The sequence below is a fragment of the Scyliorhinus torazame genome, chromosome 4 (assembly GCF_047496885.1).
Source record: "Scyliorhinus torazame isolate Kashiwa2021f chromosome 4, sScyTor2.1, whole genome shotgun sequence".
NCBI lineage: Eukaryota > Metazoa > Chordata > Chondrichthyes > Carcharhiniformes > Scyliorhinidae > Scyliorhinus > Scyliorhinus torazame.
The window spans coordinates 1,733,110-1,745,846 of NC_092710.1; the positions used below are offsets into that span (position 1 = coordinate 1,733,110).

The window sequence follows — 12,737 nt, forward strand, 5'->3', positions numbered from 1 at the left end:
CCTCCCTCACTCTGACACTCCCCCCTCACACTGACACTCCCCCATCACTCCACCCTCACACTGACACCCCGTCACTCTGACTCTCCCCTCACTCCTCCCTCACTCTGACACTCCCCCCTCACTCTGACACTCCCCCCTCACACTGACACTCCCCCCCTCACACTGACACTCCCCCCTCACACTGACACTCCCCCCTCACACTGACACTCCCCCCTCACACTGACACTCCCCCCTCACACTGACACCCCGTCACTCTGACTCTCCCCTCACTCCCCCCTCACTCTGACACTCCCCCATCACTCCCCCCTCACTCTGACACTCCCCCCTCACACTGACACTCCCCCCTCACACTGACACTCCCCCATCACTCCCCCCTCACACTGACACTCCCCCCTCACACTGACACTCCCCCCTCACACTGACACTCCCCCTCACACTGACACTCCCCCTCACTCTGACACTCCCCCCTCACACTGACGCTCCCCCCTCACACTGACACTCCCCCTCACACTGACAATCCCCCTCACACTGACAATCCCCCATCACTCCCCCCTCACACTGACACTCCCCCATCACTCCCCCCTCACACTGACACTCCCCCCTCACACTGACACTCCCCCCTCACACTGACACTCCCCCCTCACACTGACACTCCCCCCTCACACTGACACCCCGTCACTCTGACTCTCCCCTCACTCCCCCCTCACACTGACACTCCCCCATCACTCCCCCCTCACTCTGACACTCCCCCATCACTCCCCCCTCACTCTGACACTCCCCCCTCACACTGACACTCCCCCTCACACTGACACTCCCCTTCACACTGACACTCCCCCATCACTCCCCCCTCACACTGACACTCCCCCCTCACACTGACACTCCCCCATCACTCCCCCCTCACACTGACACTCCCCCCTCACACTGACACTCCCCCCTCACACTGACACCCCCTCACACTGACACTCCCTCCTCACACTGACACTCCCCCTCACACTGACACTCCCCCTCACTCTGACACTCCCCCCTCACACTGACGCTCCCCCCTCACACTGACACTCCCCCTCACACTGACACTCCCCCTCACACTGACACTCCCCCTCACACTGACAATCCCCCATCACTCCCCCCTCACACTGACACACCCCCATCACTCCCCCCTCACACTGACACTCCCCCCTCACACTGACACTCCCCCCTCACTCCCCCCTCACACTGACACTCCCCCCTCACTCCCCCCTCACACTGATACTCCCTCCTCACTCCCCCCTCACACTGACACTCCCCCCTCACACTGACACTCCCCCCTCACACTGACACTCCCCCCTCACTCCCCCCTCACACTGATACTCCCTCCTCACTCCCCCCTCACACTGACACTCCCCCCTCACACTGACACTCCCCCCTCACTCCCCCCCTCACACTGACACTCCCCCCTCACACTGGCACTCCCCCCTCACACTGACACTCCCCCCTCACACTGACACTGCCCCCTCACACTGACACTCCCCCCTCACACTGACACTCCCCCCTCACACTGACACTCCCCCCTCACACTGACTCCCCCTCACAATGACACTCCCCCCTCACACTGACACTCCCCCCTCACACTGACACTCCCCCCTCACACTGACACTCCCCCCTCACACTGACACTCGCCCCTCACACTGACACTCGCCCCTCACTCCCCCCTCACACTGACACTCCCCCTCACACTGACACTCCCCCCTCACACTGACACTCGCCCCCTCACACTGACACTCCCCCCTCACTCTGACACTCCCCCTTCACTCTGACACTCCCCCCTCACTCCCACTCACACTGACACTCCCCCCTCACACTGACACTCCCCCCTCACACTGACACTCCCCCCTCACACTGACTCCCCCTCACAATGACACTCCCCCCTCACACTGACACTCCCCCCTCACACTGACACTCCCCCCTCACACTGACACTCCCCCCTCACACTGACACTCCCCCCTCACACTGACACTCCCCCCTCACACTGACACTCCCCCCTCACACTGACACTCCCCCATCACTCCCCCTCACTCTGACACTCCCCCCTCACACTGACACTCCCCCCTCACACTGACACTCCCCCATCACTCCCCCCTCACACTGACACTCCCCCCTCACACTGACACTCCCCCCTCACACTGACACCCCCTCACACTGACACTCCCCCCTCACACTGACACTCCCCCCTCACACTGACACTCCCCCCTCACACTGACACTCCCCCTCACGCTGACACTCCCCCTCACTCTGACACTCCCCCCTCACACTGACGCTCCCCCCTCACACTGACACTCCCCCTCACACTGACACTCCCCCTCACACTGACACTCCCCCTCACACAGACAATCCCCCTCACACTGACAATCCCCCATCACTCCCCCCTCACACTGACACTCCCCCATCACTCCCCCCTCACACTGACACTCCCCCCTCACACTGACACTCCCCCCTCACTCCCCCCTCACACTGACACTCCCCCCTCACACTGATACTCCCTCCTCACTCCCCCCTCACACTGACACTCCCCCCTCACACTGACACTCCCCCCTCACTCCCCCCTCAGACTGACACTCCCCCCTCACACTGACACTCCCCCCTCACACTGACACTGCCCCCTCACACTGACACTCCCCCCTCACACTGACACTCCCCCCTCACACGGACACTCCCCCCTCACACTGACTCCCCCTCACAATGACACTCCCCCCTCACACTGACACTCCCCCCTCACACTGACACTCCCCCTCACACTGACACTCCCCCTCACTCTGACACTCCCCCCTCACACTGACGCTCCCCCCTCACACTGACACTCCCCCTCACACTGACACTCCCCCTCACACTGACACTCCCCCTCACACTGACAATCCCCCTCACACTGACTCCCCCTCACAATGACACTCCCCCCTCACACTGACACTCCCCCTCACACTGACACTCCCCCTCACTCTGACACTCCCCCTCACTCTGACACTCCCCCCTCACACTGACGCTCCCCCCTCACACTGACACTCCCCCTCACACTGACACTCCCCCTCACACTGACAATCCCCCTCACACTGACAATCCCCCATCACTCCCCCCTCACACTCACACTCCCCCCTCACACTGACACTCCCCCCTCACTCCCCCCTCACACTGACACTCCCCCCTCACTCCCCCCTCACACTGATACTCCCTCCTCACTCCCCCCCTCACACTGACACTCCCCCCCTCACACTGACACTCCCCCCTCACACTGACGCTCCCCCTCACTCCCCCCTCAGACTGACACTCCCCCCTCACTCCCCCCTCACTCCCCCCTCACACTGATACTCCCTCCTCACTCCCCCCTCACACTGACACTCCCCCCTCACACTGACACTCCCACCTCACTCCCCCCCTCACACTGACACTCCCCCCTCACACTGGCACTCCCCCCTCACACTGACACTCCCCCCTCACACTGACACTCCCCCCTCACACTGACACTCCCCCCTCACACTGACTCCCCCTCACACTGACACTCCCCCCCTCACACTGACACTCCCCCCTCACTCCCCCCTCACACTGACACTCCCCCCTCACTCCCCCCTCACACTGACACTCCCCCCTCACTCCCCCCTCACACTGACACTCCCCCCTCACTGACACTCCCCCCTCACACTGACACTCCCCCCTCACACTGACACTCCCCCCTCACACTGACACTCCCCCCTCACACTGACACTCCCCCTCACTCCCCCCTCACACTGACACTCCCCCCTCACTCCCCCCTCACACTGACACTCCCCCCTCACACTGACACTCCCCCCTCACACTGACACTCCCCCCTCACACTGACACTCCCCCCTCACTGACACTCCCCCCTCACATTGACACTCCCCCCGCACTCCCCCCTCACACTGACACTCCCCCCTCACACTGACACTCCCCCCTCACACTGACACTCCCCCCTCACACTGACACTCCCCCCTCACACTGACACTCCCCCCTCACACTGACACTCCCCCTCACACTGACACTCCCCCCTCACTCCCCCCTCACACTGACACTCCCCCTCACACTGACACTCGCCCCTCACTCCCCCCCACACTTCCACTCCCTCCTCACTCCCATCTAACTCCCCCCTCACACTGACACTCCCCCCTCACACTGACACTCCCCCCTCACACTGACACTCCCCCCTCACACTGACACTCCCCCCTCACACTGACACTCCCCCCTCACACTGACACTCCCCCCTCACACTGACACTCCCCCCTCACACTGACTCCCCCTCACACTGACACTCCCCCCTCACACTGACACTCCCCCCTCACACTGACACTCCCCCCTCACACTGACACTCCCCCCTCACACTGACACCCCGTCACTCTGACTCTCCCCTCACTCCTCCCTCACTCTGACACTCCCCCCTCACACTGACACTCCCCCATCACTCCACCCTCACACTGACACCCCGTCACTCTGACTCTCCCCTCACTCCTCCCTCACTCTGACACTCCCCCTCACACTGACACTCCCCCCTCACACTGACACTCCCCCCTCACACTGACACTCCCCCCTCACACTGACACTCCCCCCTCACACTGACACTCCCCCCTCACACTGACACTCCCCCCTCACACTGACACTCCCCCCTCACACTGACACCCCGTCACTCTGACTCTCCCCTCACTCCCCCCTCACACTGACACTCCCCCATCACTCCCCCCTCACTCTGACACTCCCCCCTCACACTGACACTCCCCCCTCACACTGACACTCCCCATCACTCCCCCCTCACACTGACACTCCCCCCTCACACTGACACTCCCCCCTCACACTGACACCCCTCACACTGACACTCCCCCCTCACACTGACACTCCCCCCTCACACTGACACTCCCCCTCACGCTGACACTCCCCCTCACTCTGACACTCCCCCCTCACACTGACGCTCCCCCCTCACACTGACACTCCCCCTCACACTGACACTCCCCCTCACACTGACACTCCCCCTCACACTGACAATCCCCCTCACACTGACAATCCCCCATCACTCCCCCCTCACACTGACACTCCCCCATCACTCCCCCCTCACACTGACACTCCCCCCTCACACTGACACTCCCCCCTCACTCCCCCCTCACACTGACACTCCCCCCTCACTCCCCCCTCACACTGATACTCCCTCCTCACTCCCCCCTCACACTGACACTCCCCCCTCACACTGACACTCCCCCCTCACTCCCCCCTCAGACTGACACTCCCCCCTCACTCCCCCCTCACACTGATACTCCCTCCTCACTCCCCCCTCACACTGACACTCCCCCCTCACACTGACACTCCCCCCTCACACTGACACTGCCCCCTCACACTGACACTCCCCCCTCACACTGACACTCCCCCCTCACACTGACACTCCCCCCTCACACTGACTCCCCCTCACAATGACACTCCCCCCTCACACTGACACTCCCCCCTCACACTGACACTCCCCCTCACACTGACACTCCCCCTCACTCTGACACTCCCCCCTCACACTGACGCTCCCCCCTCACACTGACACTCCCCCTCACACTGACACTCCCCCTCACACTGACACTCCCCCTCACACTGACAATCCCCCTCACACTGACTCCCCCTCACAATGACACTCCCCCCTCACACTGACACTCCCCCTCACTCTGACACTCCCCCTCACTCTGACACTCCCCCCTCACACTGACGCTCCCCCCTCACACTGACACTCCCCCTCACACTGACACTCCCCCTCACACTGACAATCCCCCTCACACTGACAATCCCCCATCACTCCCCCCTCACACTCACACTCCCCCCTCACACTGACACTCCCCCCTCACTCCCCCCTCACACTGACACTCCCCCCTCACTCCCCCCTCACACTGATACTCCCTCCTCACTCCCCCCTCACACTGACACTCCCCCCTCACACTGACACTCCCCCCTCACACTGACGCTCCCCCCTCACTCCCCCCTCAGACTGACACTCCCCCCTCACTCCCCCCTCACACTGATACTCCCTCCTCACTCCCCCCTCACACTGACACTCCCCCCTCACACTGACACTCCCCCCTCACTCCCCCCCTCACACTGACACTCCCCCCTCACACTGGCACTCCCCCCTCACACTGACACTCCCCCCTCACACTGACACTCCCCCCTCACACTGACACTCCCCCCTCACACTGACACTCCCCCCTCACACGGACTCCCCCTCACACTGACACTCCCCCCCTCACACTGACACTCCCCCCTCACTCCCCCCTCACACTGACACTCCCCCCTCACTCCCCCCTCACACTGACACTCCCCCCTCACTGACACTCCCCCCTCACACTGACACTCCCCCCTCACACTGACACTCCCCCCTCACACTGACACTCCCCCCTCACACTGACACTCCCCCTCACTCCCCCCTCACACTGACACTCCCCCCTCACTCCCCCCTCACACTGACACTCCCCCCTCACACTGACACTCCCCCCTCACACTGACACTCCCCCCTCACTGACACTCCCCCCTCACATTGACACTCCCCCCACACTCCCCCCTCACACTGACACTCCCCCCTCACACTGACACTCCCCCCTCACACTGACACTCCCCCCTCACACTGACACTCCCCCCTCACACTGACACTCCCCCCTCACACTGACACTCCCCCCTCACTCCCCCCTCACACTGACACTCCCCCTCACACTGACACTCGCCCCTCACTCCCCCCCACACTTCCACTCCCTCCTCACTCCCATCTAACTCCCCCCTCACACTGACACTCCCCCCTCACACTGACACTCCCCCCTCACACTGACACTCTCCCCCTCACACTGACACTCCCCCTCACACTGACACTCCCCCTCACACTGACACTCCCCCCTCACACTGACACTCCCCCTCACACTAACACTCCCCCCTCACACTAACACTCCCCCCTCACACTGACACTCCCCCCTCACACTGTCACTCCCCCCTCACACTGACACTCCCCCCTCACACTGACACTCCCCCCTCACACTGACACTCCCCCCTCACACTGACACTCGCCCCTCACACTGACACTCGCCCCTCACACTGACACTCCCCCCTCACTCCCCCCTCACACTGACATCCCCCTCACACTGACACTCCCCCCTCACTCTGACACTCCCCCCTCACACTGACACTCCCCCCTCACACTCCCCCCTCACACTGACACTCCCCCCTCACACTGACACTCCCCCCTCACACTGACATCCCCCTCACACTGACACTCCCCCCTCACTCTGACACTCCCCCCTCATTCTGACACTCCCCCCTCACTCTGACACTCCCCCCTCACTCCCACTCACACTGACACTCCCCCTCACACTGACACTCCCCCCTCACTCTGACACTCCCCCTTCACTCTGACACTCCCCCCTCACACTGACACTCCCCCCTCACTCTGACACTCCCCCCTCACTCTGACACTCCCCCCTCACACTGACACTCCCCCCTCACACTGACACTCCCCCCTCACACTGACACTCCCCCCTCACTCTGACACTCCCCCCTCACACTGACACTCCCCCCTCACACTGACACTCCCCCCTCACTCTGACACTCCCCCCTCACTCTGACACTCCCCCCTCACTCCCACTCACACTGACACTCCCCCCTCACACTGACACTCCCCCCTCACTCTGACACTCCCCCCTCACTCTGACACTCCCCCCTCACTCTGACACTCCCCCCTCACTCTGACACTCCCCCTCACACTGACACTCCCCCCTCACTCTGACACTCCTTCACTCTGACACTCCCCCCTCACTCCCACTCACACAGACACTCCCCCCTCACAGTGGCACTCCCCCCTCACACTGACACTCCCACCTCACTCTGACACTCCCCCCTCACTCCCACTCACACTGACACTCCCCCTCACACTGACACTCGCCCCTCACTCCCCCCTCTCCCCCCCCACACTTCCACTCCCTCCTCACTCCCATCTAACTCCCCCCTCACACTGACACTCCCCCCTCACACTGACACTCCCCCCTCACACTGACACTCCCCCCTCACACTGACACTCCCCCTCACACTGACTCTCCCCCTTCACACTGACACTCCCCCTCACTCCCCCTCACACTGACACTCCCCCCTCACACTGACACTCCCCCCTCACTGACACTCCCCCCTCACACTGACACTCCCCCCTCACACTGACACTCCCCCCTCACACTGACACTCCCCCCTCACACTGACACTCCCCCCTGACACTGACACTCCCCCCCTCACAATGACACTCCCCCCTCACTCCCCCCTCACAATGACACTCCCCCCTCACTCTGACACTCCCCCCTCACACTGACACTCCCCCCTCACTGACACTCCCCCCTCACTGACACTCCCCCCTCACACTGACACTCCCCCCTCACACTGACACTCCCCCCTCACACTGACACTCCCCCCTCACACTGACACTCCCCCCTCACTCCCCCCTCACACTGACACTCCCCCCTCACTCCCCCCTCACACTGACACTCCCCCCTCACACTGACACTCCCCCTCACACTGACACTCCCCCCTCACACTGACACTCCCCCCTCACACTGACACTCCCCCCTCACACTGACACTCCCCCCTCACACTGACACTCCCCCCTCACACTGACACTCCCCCCTCACACTGACTCTCCCGCCTGGTCGCCTCCTCCTCTCCCGTCCCCTCCCCGTCTCCTCAGTCCTGGACAGTAACCTGACAGATCATCCCCCCCCCCCCCCCACCCTCCCCCCAGCTTCCTTCTCCTGTCACGTCCGCCAGATTGGGCTGACCCTGGGATCTCCCTGTGCACTGGGCGAGAGCAGCTCTCTCCGTGCAGGCCCTGGTACAGCCTGGGATCGCCCTGTGCACTGGGCGAGAGCAGCTCTCTCCGTGCAGGCTCTGGTACAGCCTGGGATCGCCCTGTGCACTGGGCGAGAGCAGCTCTCTCCGTGCAGGCTCTGGTACAGCCTGGGATCGCCCTGTGCACTGGGCGAGAGCAGCTCTCTCCGTGCAGGCCCTGGTACAGCCTGGGATAGCCCTGTGCGCTGGGCGAGAGCAGCTCTCTCCGTGCAGGCCCTGGTACAGCCTGGGATCGCCCTGTGCACTGGGCGAGAGCAGCTCTCTCCGTGCAGGCTCTGGTACAGCCTGGGATCGCCCTGTGCGCTGGGCGAGAGCAGCTCTCTCCGTGCAGGCCCTGGTACAGCCTGGGATCGCCCTGTGCGCTGGGCGAGAGCAGCTCTCTCCGTGCAGGCCCTGGTACAGCCTGGGATCGCCCTGTGCGCTGGACGAGAGCAGCTCTCTCCGTGCAGGCCCTGGTACAGCCTGGGATCGCCCTGTGCACTGGGCGAGAGCAGCTCTCTCCGTGCAGGCCCTGGTACAGCCTGGGATCGCCCTGTGCACTGGGCGAGAGCAGCTCTCTCCGTGCAGGCTCTGGTACAGCCTGGGATCGCCCTGTGCACTGGGCGAGAGCAGCTCTCTCCGTGCAGGCCCTGGTACAGCCTGGGATAGCCCTGTGCGCTGGGCGAGAGCAGCTCTCTCCGTGCAGGCCCTGGTACAGCCTGGGATCGCCCTGTGCACTGGGCGAGAGCAGCTCTCTCCGTGCAGGCTCTGGTACAGCCTGGGATCGCCCTGTGCGCTGGGCGAGAGCAGCTCTCTCCGTGCAGGCCCTGGTACAGCCTGGGATCGCCCTGTGCGCTGGGCGAGAGCAGCTCTCTCCGTGCAGGCCCTGGTACGGCCTGGGATCGCCCTGTGCGCTGGACGAGAGCAGCTCTCTCCGTGCAGGCCCTGGTACAGCCTGGGATCGCCCTGTGCACTGGGCGAGAGCAGCTCTCTCCGTGCAGGCCCTGGTACAGCCTGGGATCGCCCTGAACCCCGAGCAGCATTCTGATGCCTCTCTCTGGGCAGGCAGGGGCTGCAGGCCATGACCGGCAGGCCAGGCCTGGTGAGGGTGGCTGTTTTCCGCGATGTCCCCAAAGTGGGACAATTGCAGACTCTACGCGACAGTTATCAGCTGAATTCTAAACCCGCCGGTTTCCGCGGTGAGGCCTGGGCCTTGCGCCACCTGAAGGTCAGCCTGGGCCTGTGGTTACCAGTCCAGTGATGCTGCCCCGCCCCCCCCCCCCTGCACTCCAACAGTGTCTCGCTCCCACAGGGGACACAACCCCACACCCATTGCTTCTGAGGGCCAGGAACCGCGATTTTACCAGACCTTGTGCTGCAGAACCGGTGCTGCCTCCCTGATGTGGCGTCGGGAAGAATCCGTTTTCCGGAGAGAACCATCCCACCTCCTTTTTATACACTGGCTCGGAAAGCAGAGAGGCCCCCGGATTAACAAGGAACAAATAAACTGCAGCATCAACAGCGGGCGAGAGGCTGGACTGCCCCAATCGTCAGCTTCTGGTAACATCGCCACTGGGCGGGAGCGTCGCGAAGCAAAGAATGAGATTGCCGGGATCAGCAAATGTTGGCCTAATCCTGGATCAACGCGGTGGGAGCCTGGACATCAGAGCAGGCAGGAGGAGGACGGCCACAATCTCAAACACAGACCCTCAGAGGAGGACACTTGTGTCTGAGCCGCCGCCGCTGGTTACAGGACAGACTCAGGCCCCGTAACCCAGGGCGACACTCGACGTCTGCCCTGCAAAGGCCCCTTCCGTTTTTCAGCGAATTCAACTCGTATTCTTTGAACTTCCAGCCCGTGCAGATCAACCAATCTTATTCCACTGCCCCTTAATCTTTACTTAAACCTCGAGACCTTAAATATGGAGGCCCAGGCCCATCTCATTGGTCCACATGTCGCCTCACCCAAACCGGCTAAGGTCAAGCGAACTCCGATTCCTTTCAGGTGAAGGTCAACGTGCCTCCCTCGCCACGGGCGGTTCCCGTTTTCGGAATCACAAAGGCACCCGCTCGATCTGGACACCGACATGTTCGAGTGTAGCCGAGACACGGCAGCACAGCGGTTAGCACCGTCGCTTCACAGCTCCAGGGGTCCCCGGGTTCGATTCCCCGCTGGGTCACTGTCTGTGCGGAGTCTGCGCGTCCTCCCCGTGCCTGCGTGGGTTTCCTCCGGGAGCTCCGGTTTCCTCCCACAAGTCCCGAAAGACGTGCTGTTGGGTGAATTGGACATTCTGAATTCCCCCTCCGTGTGCCCGAACAGGCGCCGGAATGTGGCGACTAGGGGCTTTTCACAGTAACGTCATTGCAGCGTTAATGTGAGCCTACCTGTGACGCTTCTCTGTTGGCTCTCCAGGATCAGGGACAACAGCAGACGGGTCGCACAAGCCACTCACAGCTAGTCTAGAATCAGGGTCCCTTCATTCTGATCACATGCCTCACACAGTTAATTATTGTCACGCAGACTTAACCCTTAATAAAACTCCCACGGACTTGAACTCAGTAAATGATGACTGTTAACCAACTTGCAAATTAAACTCAAATGTCACTCTGATCAGCACAGCTGGACGGCATCGGCTCGAAGGCCGCGTGACATGGAGTAATCTTCAACAATGGTTGGTCCCAGGGTTTATGAATCCCGGCCCCTCCAGACGATTCCATCCAGCTTTCCGAAGGTTCTCCGATGTGGGTTTTACTGCCCCCTGGCTGCCGGGTTTGTGTTTTACAGAATCCAGGGAACAGGATCTATTTCTTCGGACAGATCCCAGCAAACCCTCCCGTTTGGTCAAAGCCGAGAAACGGCCAATGTTTCACCAGGTGCTGCCCATCACCATGTTTCCCTCCCACCCTGTCTCGGCCTGCTGCCTGCACCTGGTTCAGCTGGTCCCTTGAGCTGATCATGATCTCCACTGAGGTCAGGAATCTCCTGCTTCCCATCGTGGAACCGACATTTCCAGGAAGTGTCCAGAGAGACTCTGAAATTTATCTGGTATCTCTGCGACTTGACCTAATTTCCCATCAGGCCACAGTGTATCTTGCAATTAGGCCATATTTCCAGGTCCCTGGCTCTGTGAGACAGCAGTGTTAACCCGGGTCCCTGGCACTGTGAGACAGCAGTGTTAACCCGGGTCCCTGGCACTGTGAGACAGCAGTGTTAACCCGGGTCCCTGGCACCGTGAGACAGCAGTGTTAACCCGGGTCCCTGGCACTGTGAGACAGCAGTGTTAACCCAGGTCCCTGGCTCTGTGAGACAGCAGTGTTAACCCGGGTCCCTGGCACTGTGAGACAGCAGTGTTAACCCGGGTACCTGGCGCTGTGAGACAGCAGTGTTAACCCGGGTCCCTGGCACCGTGAGGCAGCAGTGTTAACCCGGGTCCCTGGCACTGTGAGACAGCAGTGTTAACCCGGGTACCTGGCACTGTGAGACAGCAGTGTTAACCAGGGTACCTGGCACTGTGAGACAGCAGTGTTAACCCGGGTACCTGGCGCTGTGAGACAGCAGTGCTAACCCGGGTCCCTGTCACTGTGAGACAGCAGTGTTAACCCGGGTACCTGGCACTGTGAGGCAGCAGTGTTAACAAGGGTACCAGGCACTGTGAGACAGCAGTGTTAACCCGGGTCCCTGGCACTGTGAGACAGCAGTGTTAACCCGGGTCCCTGGCACTGCGAGACAGCAGTGTTAACCCGGGTCCCTGGCACTGCGAGACAGCAGTGTTAACCCGGGTCCCTGACGCTGTGAGGCAGCAGTGTTAACCGGGTCCCTGGCTCTGTGAGACAGCAGTGTTAACCCGGGTCCCTGGCACCGTGAGGCAGCAGTGTTAACCCGGGTC

The 12,737-nt window shown here is 62.1% G+C and overlaps 1 protein-coding gene across 1 annotated transcript in view; it reads right to left on the minus strand.

Moving 5' to 3' along the window:
• LOC140410093 (beta-crystallin B1-like) overlaps positions 1-10,332 on the minus strand; it is a 32,934-nt gene extending 22,602 nt beyond the window's left edge. Inside the window, exon 1 of the mRNA XM_072498030.1 lies at positions 10,220-10,332. The gene's annotated coding sequence lies outside the window, so the exon portion shown is untranslated. The remainder of the gene's footprint in view (positions 1-10,219) is intronic.
• Between the last annotated feature and the right edge of the window lie 2,405 nt (positions 10,333-12,737).